At 39.2% G+C, this 18,256-nt stretch overlaps 1 long non-coding RNA gene across 1 annotated transcript; it reads right to left on the reverse strand.

The window, feature by feature from the left end:
- Nucleotides 1-4,502: 4,502 nt before the first annotated feature.
- LOC128281628 (uncharacterized) lies at nucleotides 4,503-5,588 on the reverse strand. The gene is made up of 2 exons (XR_008271879.1): nucleotides 5,501-5,588; nucleotides 4,503-4,737 (listed from the first exon to the last, which is right to left on the reverse strand). It is a non-coding gene; the product is annotated as an uncharacterized LOC128281628 (long non-coding RNA).
- Nucleotides 5,589-18,256: the final 12,668 nt, after the last annotated feature.

Here is an 18,256-nt window from a genome sequence, read left to right on the forward strand (position 1 = left end):
ATTCCAAAATGAATAGGAATGTAAAAACAAGGAATGATTTTCTAAGAACTAAAAGCCCCTATTTATATACATGGGATTTACTAAAAATAGCATAACCTAAATTAATAAAATAAAATAAATAATAAATAATAAAATAAAATAAAACAAAATAATATCTTCCTATTTTTAGCTTTTTGCAAAGTCAAAATATATGATAAATCCTTGGCTTTCTCTATCCTTTTGATTTGGCCCCAATTCAACGGTTTGTCTTTCAATTTGGCCCATTTTTGCTCGTTTTTGACCAATTGCATCCTTGACAAGATTAAATCATAAAAACACCAATTAAGCAGGATTAATTCAGAAATAAACTAAATTAAACACAAGAATCATGTAAATTAATATGTTTATCACTTATGCTAAGGTCTATCCATAGGCCAATTTAGTCACTTTAAAACCATCAAGTAATCTAGGGCACATTCACAATTCATCCATACCAAACACACATGACCACACTATATGAAACCTTTAGCACATGCATGCATATATGGATAGGTTTACAACCCAATAACCAATATAAGCCACATCACATGGCCATATACAAAACGAATCATATTCCCATTATGAGCCAATACATTTGGACAAATCAAATGACACATACCCAATTGACTAAGTCCTTATACATGCCATAGACTTAAAGTGCTTGAAATCATTTATACCCTTCAATAGCTGGATAGTGTGATGAAATCTTCGACGATCTCCAACCCGAGCTATCTTAGTGACCCTATAAAATAAGGAAAAAGGAAGGGGTAAGCTATATTGCTTAGTAAGTCCATATGAAAATAATAAGAGATTTATTGACATTTTTTTTTTTGCCATATTCTCACAACATGTTCTCAAGTTAATACAATCATAATTGCACAAAATTCTACTATTTACTCTTGTTCATCTCAAGCTGTCTACTCGAGTCACAGTCACTAAATTATTTATATATTGAGCTATGAAATTCCAAATTAAGATTCGTTAATTTTTCCTGAAACTAGACTCACATATCTTCTTACCATAAATTTTTCAAAATTTTTGGTCTAGCCAATAAGTACAATTTATTCTTTAAAGTATCCCGAAAGTTTTAACCCTTCTTCACTAAAAATTAATTATCTCACAGTATGAAATTCAGATAATGTTCTCGTCTATTTCTCTTGAAAATATACTCATTAAGGATTTAGTCATATGAGTTCTAACCCATAAATATTTTCATACAATTTTTAATGATTTTCCAAAGTTAAGACAAGGAACCTGAAATCACTCTAGCCCTATCTCATAGAAATCCAAATATCTCAAAACGTGAAATTCTTTTGCTTACACTATTTCTTCTATGTGAAATTAGACTCAATAAGCTTTAATTTAATATTTTATTCAACTTCTAACTCAAATTCCACAATTTTTGGTGGATTTTCAAAGTCGGACTACTGCTACTGTCCAAAACTGTTTTAGTGTAAAATAATGTTAACTAAGCTTATAACACCTTTACAAATCATCTCAACCATCATGGTAAAAATACATATTTATGCATCATAAAAATAGACCCATAATCGCAAGGTCATCACAAAATCATTCTCATGGGCATGACTTACTTATTTGCATCCTTACCCAAGGTGAATCATAAACCGAAATCATTTCTCATGAGTTTTGCACGCATACTTGTACCACTTGTAACATCATCATAACATTTCTCAATCATGACACAATCTTTAAATCACCCGTTGAACCAGTTGGAATACTAAAGGATACCTAAGAAGCCTCATAAAAAAGGGTAAGATGCTGATGCCATGTCCCGAACATGGTCTTACACTGGCTCTCATACATCGGTGCCGATGCCATGTCCCAAACATGGTATTACACTGACACATATAACAATGTCGATGCCATGTTCCAAACATGGTCTTACACTGGCTCTCATATTGAGGCCGATTCCATATCCCAGACATGGTCTTACACTAGCTCTCATAAATTGGTACCAATGCCATGTCCCAGACATGGTCTTACACTGACACATATCGAGGCTGATGCCATGTCCCAGGCATGGTCTTACACTGGCTCTCATAAACCGGTGACGATGTCATGTCCCAGACATGGTCTTACGCTGACACATATTGAGGCTGATGTCATGTCCCAGACATGGTCTTACACTGGCTCTCATAAACTGGTGCCAATGCCATGTCCCAGACATGGTCTTACACTTGCTCTCATATCACCATGGTCCAACCATGGTCTTTTCCGTCAATTCATCACGAGTCTTAGTCCGATTGTACTCGACCCTGCATTTTTCTTAGATTAATCTTTCAATTCAATATCATATTATCATGGTTCGATAACAATTGTACGTAATAATAATACATTATATCATTTTTGATTTAATAATTGATCACTGTCAACTAACCATATGAACTTACCTCGTTCACTGAAACAACGAATTGACTTGACTAACCCAATACTTTGTTTTCCCCCGTTCTCTGTCCAAATCTCATCTCTCCCCAATCTATATAATAACAAATTTTACTTATTTAGTCATCAATTTATACAATTTAGTTCAAAAATTCACATTAGGACAACTTTACACTTTTTCCCCTAATGTTTCACATTCTTGCAATTTAGTCCCTATCACATAAAAGTGCTAATTCATGAAATTAAACACAACCCAAGTTTAGTCGAATTTTTATAATTATTACTACCTGCCCATAAAACATACTTTGGAAAATTTATAGTTTTTCCCCTAAGCTTTCACAAAATTACGATTTTGCCCCTAGGCCAATAAAACGATTTTCATCGAATTTCCTTATTAACCAAGACTAGCCAAAACTTATTTAAGCTTATAGAAACTCTCAATTTCAATTATTTCACACATTTATCACCTATTTTATAACCTTTATAAAAAGGTCCATTTCAGGTGGTTTCATGAAAAATCCTTTCACAAAAGTTGTTAATTAAACAACCAAGATTCATTTTCTTTCATAAAAAATCAGCAAAAAACATGAGTATTCACATGGAAAAACCCTAGTCTCTCAACCATTTTGTAAACTAGTCCCTCGATTAGTTAGCTTAAGCTACAAAGGTCACAAAGATACAAAAATTATCAATAAAGACCTTCAAAAACACTTACATGCAAGAGAACTAAGTGGCTGAAAGTTTGGGCTCTCAAAACCCCCATGTTTGCTGCCATTTTCGATGGATAAAGAAGAAAGATGAAAAGATGACAACCTTTTTACATTTTATTTTATTTTATTACCAAATAAGTCCCCTAATGCCCACCAAACTTTGACTTTTCAATTTCTGTCTCCATGTTCAGCCACAAATTTTTATTGGTCTATTTGCTCACTAAGGACCTCTAATTTATTGTTCCATAGCTATTTAACAAAATTAGCTTGTAGAATAAATCTTTCGTACTTTATGCGATTTAGTCCTTTTTTGCAATTAAGCACGAAATCGCTAAAATTAATTCACCAAAATTTTCTTACACTCATATAATCATGCTATAACACATAAAATAATAAAAAATAATAATTTCTCTGACCTCGGTTAATGGTTCTGACTAGGCCCAATATTTGGTTGTTATATAAACATCATTAAATCCATCACCACAAGCCAACTTAAGTGGCCAAAATACAATTTCATCACATACAAAATGACTCAAGCCTATACATGCCATATACCATATATACACACTTTAAAAGTACCAAAATAGATGTTCTGTAACACCCCGTACCCGAGTCCGTTACCGGAATCAAACACAAGGTGCACACAGACTTAACTTAATTATTTTCACAGTCCATTTAGAAATTTCCAAACAAGCTGGTTACTGCATCACTATCGCCTTAAAAATCATATCTTGAGTTTCAAAGCTCGAAAATCAGTTTCGTAATTTTTCCCTAAAACTAGACTCATATTTCCATCTACATATTTTTTTCTAGAATTTTTGGTTGGGCAAATTAGTACAGTTTATTAGTTAAAATCTCCCCTGTTACAGGGATCAACTACACTGACCTTCGCGCATTACGACTTGGATATCTCCCTGTACAAGGCTTCAATACTGATTCCGTTTGTTTCTATAGAAACTAGACTCAAATAGGAATCTATAAATATATGGCATAACTCCTAATTATCTCTGGTTAATTTACAATGAATTTCCAAAGTCGGAACAGGGATTCCAGAAACTGTTCTGGCCCTGTTCCACGAAAACCTAAATATCTCTTAACATATAACTCATATGATCGTTTCGTTTCTTCCATATGAAAGTAGATTCATCAAGGTTCATTTACATAATTTATTCACTATTTAATTCCATCCCTACTGTTTTTAGTGATTTTTCACATCTACATCACTGCTGCTGTCAGCATCTGCCTTTGAGGTAGACTTTACCTATTTCATAATTTCCATGATTCAATTAGCCCTTTTTGCATACATGGCACAAAGAATAATCATGATTAACCATTCCAATGGCTAATCGTTTCTAAACATTTCCATACCTCTTAATGAACAACATACAAAATGATTATGATAGCATGCCAAAGTTTATATAAGCCATTTTCGCATGGCTATCCAAATTTATACAAAATCAAAGGGGTCTATGACCAACAAACGAAAGAGTAGTCCTATACATGCCATTTCAAAGTTCAACCAAAATTTGTACCAAAAGGGGGCTTTGATAGTGTGGGAGACTTCGACTTCCAAAAATCCCGAGTCCGATAGCTGACGAGCCAAAATCTATAAAACAGAGAGCAAAGAAACGGAGTAAGCAATTTATGCTTAGTAAGTTTTGAGCAAGGGATTCCAGCACAACAAAAGCATAGCATTCATATAGCTAAACGAATAATTTCATATGCACACATTCTCAATATCATACTTACTTCACATTACCAACCCTTATGTTCATACACAAAAGATCAACTTAGCCATAGGCCGGTAGCTCGTTTATCAACTGAGCGAATACTTATTTGTAAGGGCTCAACTAATTCAAAGCACATACGAACATACCTCATTGCTGGAATTTTTGCAAGCGTATTAACTGAAATTTTTACAGCAAGATTGCTCTTTCCCGAATCACGTACCTTCGGATTTTATCCGGATATAGCGACTCGCTCAAAAGCCTTCGGAACATAGCCCGGTTATAATAGCTCGCACAAATGCCTTCGGGACTTAACCCGGATTTGGGAACTCGCACAATAGCCTTCGGATCTTAGTCCGGATTTAGTAACTCGCACAAATGCCTTCGGGAATTGACCCGGATTTAGTCACTTAGCACAAAAGCCTTCGGGACTTAGCCCGGATACCATTCGAATAACCAAGCACATATATCAACAAATCATAACACATTCTTATTACATTCTCATTACCAAAGCTCAAACACAAGACACTTATCATATTTACAATTTCGGCTCAATAGCCACACACAAAGAGCATGATTTCGATTTGCTTAAAACATGATCTAATCAAATCATAATTTAAGCTCTATTACTCAAGAACTTACCTCGGATGTTGTAGAACGATTTCGATGGCTATTCGACCACCTTTTCCTTCCCTTTATCGGATTTAGATCCCCTTTGCTCTTGAGCTTAATCTTGAAACAAGTATAGCCAAAACTCTTCCTAATCCTCTTCCAAACCAAACATGAAGTAAAAACCCCTTCCTTCTTCCTTAGAATTTTCAGCTCAAAGAAATGAAAAAAAAGGATGAACAACAATTTTTTTTTCTCTCTTTTCTTCAACTCACGGCAATGGGGGGGGTAACACACACATTCTTTCTTTTTTTTTTCTTCCCTTTCATTATTCAATTCCCATGCTCATTATTTTATTTTTTTCTTACATACCCCAATGTCACAACATGTTTCATGACATGTTTTGCCCATAATCCCTTGTCATGGCCGGCCACTAGCTATTAGGGAAATTTGACATGCAAGTCCTCCTTTGATTACATGCACTATTAGGTCCTTATAGATTAGCCTATCACATTTCAAAAGTGTCACACAAGTCCTAATAACTGAATTCACATGCAATCGACTAAATCGAAGCTTGAAATTTTCACACATTCATAAATACAATTCTAGACAATAAATATTACGTTCAAACATTTCGGTGTCTCGGTTTAGCGGTCCTGAAACCACTTCTCGACTAGGGTCAATTTTGGGCTGTCACAACTCTCCCCCACACAAGAAATTTTCGTCCCCGAAAATCTTACCGGTAAATAGGTTTGGGTAACGCTCTTTCATAGAGTTCTCGGGTTCCCAAGTAGCTTCTTCCATCCCGTGCTTGAGCCATAACACTTTCACTAGCGGAACCCTTTTGTTTCGTAACTCTTTCACTTCACGTGCTAGGATATGAATCGGTTCTTCTTCATAACTCATATCGGCTTGAATTTCGACCACTGATGTACTAATTATGTGCGATGGATCAGATCTATAGCGTCGAAGCATCGAAACATGAAAGACGTCGTGAATCCTTTCAAGTTCAGGGGGCAAAATCAATCGATACGCAACTGGACCGACTCGTTCGGATATTTCATATGGCCCTATGAACCTTGGACTCAGTTTTCCCTTACGGCCAAATCTGAGTATCTTTTTCCAAGGTGACACCTTAAGAAATACTTTGTCTCCCACCTGATACTCAATATCTCTTCGTTTTAAATCCGCGTACGACTTCTGACGATCTGATGCTGCCTTTAGACTTTCACGGATTACTTTTACTTTCTGTTCAGCATCTTTAATCAAGTCCACTCCGAAAATTTTACTTTCACTGAGTTCGGTCCAAAACAATGGCGTACGGCATTTTCGACCGTACAAAGCCTCGTAAGGTGCCATCTTAATATTTGACCGAAACTATTGTTGTAGCGAATTCAACCAAAGGTAAATACCGTTCCCATGAACCACTGAACTCGAGGATGCAACATCTCAACATATCCTCAAGTATCTGAATTGTCCGCTCGGATTGACCATCGGTTTGTGGATGAAAAGCGGTGCTAAAATGCAGCTTGGTACCCAAAGCTTCTTGCAATTTCTTCCAAAATCGCGAGGTGAATCTCGGATCTCTATCCGACACAATAGAAATCGGTACCCCGTGTAATCTCACAATCTGAGATACGTACAATTCAGCTAGTTTATCCAATGAAAAATCCGTACGCACGGGGATAAAGTGAGCCGACTTAGTCAGTCTATCAACAACAACCCAAATCGCATCCTTCTTACTTGCTGACAATGGCAGTCCGGACACAAAGTCCATTGTGACTCGATCCCATTTCCACTCGGGTATCGTGATCGGCTGAAGTAACCCTGAAGGCACTTGATGTTCCGCTTTCACTTGTTGACATATTAAACATCTCGAAACAAAGTCGGAGATGTCTCGTTTCATACCATGCCACCAAAACCGACGTTTCAAATCGTTGTACATCTTCGTACTCCCCGGGTGAATTGACATTCGGCTACAATGGGCTTCGTTCAGAATCATCGAAATGAGTTCCGAATTCCTTGGAACACATGACGACTTCTGAACCTCAAACAATCATCATCATCAATTTGAAACTCCGATTCCTTGTTCGGAACACACTCAGCCCGTTTTGCAACCAACTCATCGTCGACTTTCTGAGCTTCACGAATTTGATGAATCAATAATGGTTTGGCCTTTAATTCGGCTACTAACACATTGTCGGGTAGAATAGTCAAGTGTACGTTCATCGCTCGTAAAGCAAACAGTGATTTCCGGCTTAAGGCGTCCGCAACCACATTAGCCTTTCCCGGGTGATAATCAATGACAAGCTCATAATCTTTTAACAACTCGAGCCAACGTCTTTGTCGCAGATTCAAGTCTCTTTGAGTCATCAAATATTTGAGACTTTTGTGATCCGAAAATACATGGCACTTCTCCCCAAATAGGTAGTGTCGCCATATTTTCAAAGCGAATACGATGGCAGCTAGTTCGAGATCATGGGTCGGATAATTTTTCACATGTGGCTTTAATTGTCTCGACGCATAGGCCACAACTCGACCTTCTTGCATCAATACGCAACCCAACCCAAGTAGGGAGGCGTCACTATAGATGACAAACTCTTTGCACGATTCGGCCGCACTAAAATTGAGCTTCCAGTCAAATAAGTTTTCAGTTGCTCAAAACTTTTCTCGACATTTTTCCGTCCATTCGAACTTAACATCTTTTGAAGTAACCGTCATGGGTGTGGCTATCATCGAGAAACCTTTTACAAACCGTCGGTAGTACCCGCAAGTCCCAAAAGCTCGAACCTCAAGAATATTTCTGAGGCTTCCAGTTAAGTATGGCTGAAATTTTAATCAGGTCGACTCGAATACCCAATGCAGATACCACATGACCCAAGAAGCTAACCTCTCTTAACCAGAACTCACACTTACTGAACTTAGCATATAATTGCTTATCCCGTAAAATTTGCAATACTAATCTCGGTGTTCAAGATGATCGGTTTCATCTCTTGAATAGACCAAGATGTCATCAATAAACACAACTACAAACCGATCCAAATACGGTCTAAAGATCCGATTCATCAAATCCATAAACACCGCAGGGGCATTAGTGAGCCCAAACGGCATCACTAAAAATTCGTAATGACCGTACCTCGTTCTGAAAGCAGTTTTGGGTACATCTGAATCTCGAATTCGTAACTGGTAGTAACCCGATCTCAAATCTATCTTTGAAAACACTGAGGCTCCCTTTAGTTGATCAAACAAATCATCAATACGCGGTAACGGATATTTATTCTTTATCGTCACTTTATTCAGCTGACGATAGTCAATGCACAACCTCATGGTTCCGTCCTTCTTTTTCACAAACAATCTTGGTGCACCCCGGTGAGAAACTTGGTCGGCGAAACCTCTATCCGTCAATTCTTGCAACCGAGCTTTCAACTCTTTTAAATCGGTTGGTGCCATACGATCACGGAGCTATCGAAATCGGTAGCGATCCAGTACAAGCTCAATACCAAACTCTATCTCCCGAGCAGTGGCAAACCCGGTAATTCTTCAGGAAAAACATCCGGGTATTCGCAAACCATCGGCACAGACTCGGGTTTTATTTCTAACTCCTTATCATCAAGTACATACGCAAGGTATGCTTCACACCCCTTTCTTACATATTTCTGGGCCAACATTGATGATATTACAGCTGGCAACCCCTTTAAGTCCGTAGACTCAACTCGGATCATCTCGTTATTTGCGCACCTCAAATCCATAGTCTTGCTTTTGCAATTCACAACCGCATCATGCACGGTCAACAAATCCAAACCAAGAATAACATCAAATTCATCGAATGGCAAAAGCATCAAGTCCGCCAGAAAACAGGAACCTCGAATTACTAGGGGGCATTTCTTACACACTTTGTCAACAAGCACATAACGACCCAAGGGATTTGACACCCGAATTACGAACTCAGTAGACTCAATAGGTAAAGTGTTACTGGATGCTAAGGTTTCGCATATATAAGAATGAGTAGAACTAGGGTCAATCAAAGCAATCACATTAGTATCAAAGAGAGTGAAAGTACCTGTAATAACATCTGGTGAGGAAGCATCCTCGCGTGCGCGTATTGCATAAGCCCTAGCAGGAGCGCGAGCCTCGGATTTGGTCGTAGCATCTCTAGATCCTCTCTGACCACCACTAGCATTGCCCATATTTCTAGATGGTCTACCCCGAGCAGTGGTAGCGCCCGGTTTCCCACTCTGATTTACATTCTGTTCAAGCAACCTCGGGCAATCTTTAATGAAGTGGTCAACTGATCCGCACTTGTAACAGGAGCGGTCATGGAATCTACAACTTCCAGAATGCCATTTGCCACAATGCTGAGACTCCGTTCTGTCTCGACGTTCATTCCCAACACTGGCGACCGACGTGCCTCGTGTACCCACAGGAAGTCGATCACGATGTCGTCTAAAAGGCCCAAGTGCTTTTAGACCGCCCACATCATCATGAAATTTCTTCGATGCTGTTGAAGAGACTTTCCGAGGATCTTTTACTGAAACTCTCCAGTTCCCACATCAACTTTTTGTTTTTCTTTTCTAAGCTCTTCGACTTTACAAGCTCGCTCGACAAGTACTACGAACTCTCGTATTTCAAGAATGCCAACGAACATTTTTATATCTTCATTCAGCCCATCCTCGAAGCGTTTACACATGATAGCCTCGAATTTAAATACATTCCGGCGTATCTACTAAGTCTAACAAATTTTCGCTCGTAATCAGTAACTGACATAGAACCTTGCTTAAGCTCAAGAAATTCCTTCCGTTTTTTATCAACAAATCTCTGACTGATATACTTTTTTCGAAACTCAGTTTGGAAAAACTCCCAAGTTACTTGCTCTCGGGGCAACAAAAGTCGAGTACTCCACCAATAGTAAGCGAAATCGCGTAGCAAGGAGATAGTACACTTAAGGCATTCATCGGTGTACAAGATAGCTCATCGAGTACGGATAGTGTTGTCCAACCAAAATTCAGCTTGCTCAAGATCGCCGCTATCTGTAGCTTTAAATTCAGAGCCCAATGTTTTGGATTACATCAGCTGGGGCTTATTCGACCTTATTTGGTCGATTATCGGAGGCATTGTAGGTGCGGGTGTGTTTGTTGGGAATGGAGGTTGTGGAGCAGCCAGTATTAGTTCGAATGTATTGGTTGAACCAATCATTCATCACGCTATAAAAGCTTGTCTAGCTTCATCATTTGGATTACTAGCATTAGGTTGAGAGTCCGCCGGCCATTGTCCCTTGTCTTGGGAGCAGGCGCTACACTCTCAAGATCATCACTACCGCTTCGGTCGGGATCGGGATCCATTACTATAAATAAACACATTTCAATTGTCAGAAATCACCACACTATCAAATAATCACATAAAATGGCATGTATAGCTAGACCCAAACGCATTACGGTAGTCCCAGAGTCGACTAAACCCTAGACCGTTACCGGAATCGAACACAAGGTGCACACAGACTTAACTTAATTATTTTCACAGTCCATTTAGAAATTTCCGAGACAAAATTGTTCTTTGCGTCCTTTGTCGCCTTAAAAATAATATCTTGAGTTTCAAAGCTCGAAAATCAGTTTCGTAACTTTTCTCTGAAGATAGACTCATATGTCCATCTACATGTTTTTTTCTAGAATTTTTGGTTAAGCCAATTATTACAGTTTATTAGTTAAACTCGCCCCTGTTACAGGGATCGACTACACTAACCTTCGCGCATTACGACTTGGATATCTCCCTGTACAGGGCTTCAATACTGATACCGTTTGTTTCTATAGAAACTAGACTCAAAGAGAAATCTATACATATATGGCATAACTCCTAATTATCTCTGGTTAATTTAAAATGAATTTCCAAAGTTGGAACAGGGATTCCAGAAACCGTTCTGGCCCTGTTCCACGAAAACCTAAATATCTCTTAACATATAACTCATATGACCGTTTCGTTTCTTCCATATGAAAGTAGATTCACCAAGGTTCATTTAAATAATTTATTCACTATTTAACTCCATCCTTACTATTTTTAGTGATTTTTCACATCCACATGACTGCTGCTGTCAGCATCTGCCTTTGAGGTAGACTTTACCTATTTCATAATTTCCATGATTCAATTAGCCCTTTTTGCATACATGGCACAAAGAATGATCATGATTAACCATTCCAATGGCTAATCGTTTCCAAACATTTCCATACCTCTTAATGAACAACATACAAAATGATTATGATAGCATGCTAAAGTTTATATAAGCCATTTTCGCATGGCTATCCAAATTTATACAAAATCAAAGGGGTCTATGACCAACAAACGAAAGAGTAGTCCTATACATGCCATTTCGAAGTTCAACCAAAATTTGTACCAAAATGGGGCTTTGATAGTGTGGGAGACTTGATTGCCAAAAATCCGAGTCCGATAGTTGACGAGCCAAAATCTATAAAACAGAGCAAAGAAACAGAGTAAGCAATTTATGCTTAGTAAGTTTTGAGCAAGGGATTCCAAGACAACAAAAGCATAGCATTCATATAGCTAAACGAATAATTTCATATGCACACATTCTCAATATCATACTTACTTCACATTACCAACCCTTATGTTCATACACAAAGATCAACTTAGCCATAGGCCTAGGTAGCTCGTTTATCAACCGGCGAATACTTATTTGTAAGGGCTCAACTAATTCAAAGCACATACTGAACATACCTCATTCTTGGAATTTTTGCAAGCGTATTAATCGAAATTTTTACAGCAAGATTGCTCTTTCCCAAATCACGTACCTTTGGATTTTATCCGGATATAGCGACTCGCTTAAAGCCTTGGGACATAGCCCGGTTATAATAGCTCGCACAAATGCCTTCGGGACTTAACCCGGTTTGGGAACTCGCACAATAGCCTTCTTGATCTTAGTCCGGATTTAGTAACTTCGCACAAATGCCTTGAAATTGACCGGATTTAGTCACTTAGCACAAAAGCCTTGGGACTTAGCAGGATACCATTCAATAACCAAGCACATATATCAACAAATCATAACACATTCTTATTACATTCTCATTACCAAAGCTCAAACACAAGACACTTATCATATTTACAATTTCGGCTCAATAGCCACACACAAAGTGCATGATTTCGATTTGCTTAAAACATGATCTAATCAAATCATAATTTAAGCTCTATTACTCAAGAACTTACCTCGGATGTTGTAGAACGATTTCGATGGCTATTCGACCACCTTTTCCTTCCCTTTATCGGATTTAGATCCCCTTTGCTCTTGAGCTTAATCTTGAAACAAGTATAGCCAAAACTCTTCCTAATCCTCTTCCAAACCAAACATGAAGTAAAAACCCCTTCCTTCTTCCTTAGAATTTTCAGCTCAAAGAAATGAAAAAAAAAAAAGGATGAACAACAATTTTTTTTTCTCTCTTTTCTTCAACTCACGGCAATGGGGGGGGTAACACACACATTCTTTCTTTTTTTTTCTTCCCTTTCATTATTCAATTCCCATGCTCATTATTTTATTTTTTTCTTACATACCCCAATGTCACAACATGTTTCATGACATGTTTTGCCCATAATCCCTTGTCATGGCCGGCCACTAGCTATTAGGGGGAAATTTGACATGCAAGTCCTCCCTTTTGATTACATGCACTATTAGGTCCTTATAGATTAGCCTATCACATTTCAAAAGTGTCACACAAGTCCTAATAACTGAATTCACATGCAATCGACTAAATCGAAGCTTGAAATTTTCACACATTCATAAATACAATTCTAGACAATAAATATTACGTTCAAACATTTCGGTGTCTCGGTTTAGCGGTCCTGAAACCACTTCTCGACTAGGGTCAATTTTGGGCTGTCACAACTCTCCCCCACACAAGAAATTTTCGTCCCCGAAAATCTTACCGGTAAATAGGTTTGGGTAACGCTCTTTCATAGAGTTCTCGGGTTCCCAAGTAGCTTCTTCCATCCCGTGCTTGAGCCATAACACTTTCACTAGCGGAACCCTTTTGTTTCGTAACTCTTTCACTTCACGTGCTAGGATATGAATCGGTTCTTCTTCATAACTCATATCGGCTTGAATTTCGACCACTGATGGACTAATTATGTGCGATGGATCAGATCTATAGCGTCGAAGCATCGAAACATGAAAGACGTCGTGAATCCTTTCAAGTTCAGGGGGCAAAATCAATCGATACGCAACTGGACCGACTCGTTCGGATATTTCATATGGCCCTATGAACCTTGGACTCAGTTTTCCCTTACGGCCAAATCTGAGTATCTTTTTCCAAGGTGACACCTTAAGAAATACTTTGTCTCCCACCTGATACTCAATATCTCTTCGTTTTAAATCCGCGTACGACTTCTGACGATCTGATGCTGCCTTTAGACTTTCACGGATTACTTTTACTTTCTGTTCAAAGATCTTTAATCAAGTCCACTCCGAAAATTTTACTTTCACTGAGTTCGGTCCAAAACAATGGCGTACGGCATTTTCGACCGTACAAAGCCTCGTAAGGTGCCATCTTAATATTTGACTGAAAACTATTGTTGTAAGCGAATTCAACCAAAGGTAAATACCGTTCCCATGAACCACTGAACTCGAGGATGCAACATCTCAACATATCCTCAAGTATCTGAATTGTCCGCTCGGATTGACCATCGGTTTGTGGATGAAAAGCGGTGCTAAAATGCAGCTTGGTACCCAAAGCTTCTTGCAATTTCTTCCAAAATCGCGAGGTGAATCTCGGATCTCTATCCGACACAACAGAAATCGGTACCCCGTGTAATCTCACAATCTGAGATACGTACAATTCAGCTAGTTTATCCAATGAAAAATCCGTACACACGGGGATAAAGTGAGCCGACTTAGTCAGTCTATCAACAACAACCCAAATCGCATCCTTCTTACTTGCGACAATGGCGGTCCGGACACAAAGTCCATTGTGACTCGATCCCATTTCCACTCGGGTATCGTGATCGGTGAAGTAACCACAAGGCACTTGATGTTCCGCTTTCACTTGTTGACATATTAAACATCTCAAACAAAGTCGGAGATGTCTCGTTTCATACCATGCCACCAAAACCGACGTTTCAAATCGTTGTACATCTTCATACTCCGGGTGAATTGACATTCGGCTACAATGGGCTTCGTTCAGAATCATCGAAATGAGTTCAATTCCTTGGAACACACAGACGACTTCGAACCTCAAACAATCATCATCATCAATTTGAAACTCCGATTCCTTGTTCGAACACACTCAGCCGTTTTGCAACCAACTCATCGTCGACTTTACGAGCTTCACGAATTTGATGAATCAATAATGGTTTGGCCTTTAATTGGCTACTAACACATTGTCGGGTAGAATAGTCAAGTGTCGTTCATCGCTCGTAAAAACAAGCGGTGATTTCGGCTTAAGGCGTCCGCAACCACATTAGCCTTTCGGGTGATAATCAATGACAAGCTCATAATCTTTTAACAACTCGAGCCAACGTCTTTGTCGCAGATTCAAGTCTCTTTGAGTCATCAAATATTTGAGACTTTTGTGATCCGAAAATACATGGCACTTCTCCCCAAATAGGTAGTGTCGCCATATTTTCAAAGCGAATACGATGGCAGCTAGTTCGAGATCATGGGTCGGATAATTTTTCACATGTGGCTTTAATTGTCTCGGCGCATAGGCCACAACTTCGACCTTCTTGCATCAATCGCAACCCAACCCAAGTAGGGAGGCGTCACTATAGATGACAAACTCTTTGCACGATTCGGCCGCACTAAAATTGAGCTTCCACAAATAAGTTTTCAGTTGCTCAAAACTTTTCGACATTTTTCCGTCCATTCGAACTTAACATCTTTTTGAAGTAGCCGTCATGGGTGTGGCTATCATCGAGAAACCTTTTACAAACCGTCGGTAGTACAAGGCAAGTCCCAAAAGCTCCGAACCTCAAGAATATTTCTGGAGGCTTCGGTTAAGTATGGCTGAAATTTTAATCAGTCGACTCGAATACCCAATCAGATACCACATGACCCAAGAAGCTAACCTCTCTTAACGAACTCACACTTACTGAACTTAGCATATAATTGCTTATCCCGTAAAATTTGCAATACTAATCTCGGTGTTCAAGATGATCGGTTTCATCTCTTGAATAGACCAAGATGTCATCAATAAGCACAACTACAAACCGATCCAAATACGGTCTAAAGATCCGATTCATCAAATCCATAAACACCGAGGGCATTAGTGAGCCCAAACGGCATCACTAAAAATTCGTAATGACCGTACCTCGTTAAAGCGGTTTGGGTACATCTGAATCTCGAATTAAATGGCGGTAGTAACCGATCTCAAATCTATCTTTGAAAACACCGAGGCTCCCTTTAGTTGATCAAACAAATCATCAATCTGCTGATAGCGGATATTTATTCTTTATCGTCACTTTATTCGGTGACGATAGTCAATGCACAACCTCATGGTTCCGTCCTTCTTTTTCACAAACAATCTTGGTGCACCCCGGTGAGAAACTTGGTCGGCGAAACCTCTATCCGTCAATTCTTGCAATCGAGCTTTCAACTCTTTTAAATCGGTTGGTGCCATACGATCGGAGCTATCGAAATCGGCGCGATCCAGTACAAGCTCAATACCAAACTCTATCTCCGAGCAGTGGCAAACCGGTAATTCTTGGGAAAAACATCCGGTATTCGCAAACCATCGGCACGAGACTCGGGTTTTATTTCTAACTCCTTATCATCAAGTACATACATAAGGTATGCTTCACACCCCTTTCTTACATATTTACGGGCCAACATTGATGATATTACGGTGGCAACCCTTTAAGTCCGTAGACTCAACTCGGATCATCTCGTTATTTAGCACCTCAAATCCATAGTCTTGCTTTTGCAATTCACAACCGCATCATGCACGGTCAACAAATCCAAACCAAGAATAACATCAAATTCATCGAATGGCAAAAGCATCAAGTCCGCCAAAAACAGAACCTCGAATTACTAGGGGCATTTCTTACACTTTGTCAACAAGCACATAACGACCCAAGGATTTGACACCAAATTACGAACTCGATGAGACTCAATAGGTAAAGTGTTCTTTGGATGCTAAGGTTTCGCATATATAAGAATGAGTAGAACTAGGGTCAATCAAAGCAATCACATTAGTATCAAAGAGAGTGAAAGTACCTGTAATAACATCTGGTGAGGAAGCATCCTCGCGTGCGCGTATTGCATAAGCCCTAGCAGGAGCGCGAGCCTCGGATTTGGTCGTAGCATCTCTAGATCCTCTCTGACCACCACTAGCATTGCCCATATTTCTAGATGGTCTACCCCGAGCAGTGGTAGCGCCCGGTTTCCCACTCGATTTACATTCTGCTCAAGCAACCTCGGGCAATCTTTAATGAAGTGGTCAATGATCCGCACTTATAACAGAGGAGCGGTCATGGAATCTACAACTTCGAATGCCATTTGCCACAATCTTTGAGACTCAGTTACGTCTCGGCGTTCATTCCCAACATCATGGCGACCGACGTGCCTCGTGTACCCACGGTCGATCACGATGTCGTCTAAAAGGCCGAAGTGCTTTTAGACCGCCCACATCATCACGAAATTTCTTGATGCTGTTGAAGAGACTTTCCGAGGATCTTTTACGAAACTCTCCGGTTCCCACATCAACTTTTTGTTTTTCTTTTCTAAGCTCTTGACTTTACAAGCTCGCTCGACAAGTACTACGAACTCTCGTATTTCAAGAATGCCAGCGAACATTTTATATCTTCATTCAGCCCATCCTCGAGCGTTTACACATGATAGCCTCGGGCGAAATACATTCCGCGTATCTACTAAGTCTAACAAATTTTACGCTCGTAATCGATGGCGACATAGAACCTTGCTTAAGCTCAAGAAATTCCTTCCGTTTTTATCAACAAATCTCGATGATATACTTTTCCCAAACTCGGTTTGGAAAAACTCCCAAATTACTTGCTCTCGGGCACAATGAGTCGAGTACTCCACCAATAGTAAGCGAAATCGCGTAGCAAGGAGATAGTACACTTAAGGCATTCATCGGTGTACAAGATAGCTCATCGAGTGCGGATAGTGTTGTCCAACAAAATTCAGCTTGCTCAACATCGCCGCTATCTGTAGCTTTAAATTGATAGCCCAATGTTTTTGGATTACATCAGCTGGGGGCTTATTCGACCTTATTTGGTGGGTTATCGGAGGCATTGTAGGTGCGAAATGTGTTTGTTGGGAATGGAGGTTGTGGAATGTAGTATTAGTTGAATGTATTGGTTGAACCAATCATTCATCACGCTATAAAAGCTTGTCTAGCTTCATCATTTGGATTACTAGCATTAGGTTGAGAGTCATGCATTTGTCCCTTGTCTTGGGGCGGCGCTACACTCTCAAGATCATCACCACCGCTTCGGTCGGGATCGGGATCCATTACTATAAATAAACACATTTCAATTGTCGAAATCACCACACTATCAAATAATCACATAAAATGGCATGTATAGCTAGACCCAAACGCATTACGGTAGTCCCAGTCGACTAAACCCTAGACCGTTCGGAATCGAACACAAGGTGCACAGACTTAACTTAATTATTTTCACAGTCCATTCGAAATTTCGGACAAAATTTGATTCTTTGCGTCCTTTATCGCCTTAAAAATAATATCTTGAGTTTCAAAGCTCGAAAATCAGTTTCAGTAACTTTTCTCTGAAGAGAGACTCATATGTCCATCTACATATTTTTTTCTAGAATTTTTG

The sequence above is a fragment of the Gossypium arboreum genome, chromosome 10 (genome assembly GCF_025698485.1).
Source record: "Gossypium arboreum isolate Shixiya-1 chromosome 10, ASM2569848v2, whole genome shotgun sequence".
Classification (NCBI taxonomy): Eukaryota; Viridiplantae; Streptophyta; class Magnoliopsida; order Malvales; family Malvaceae; genus Gossypium; species Gossypium arboreum.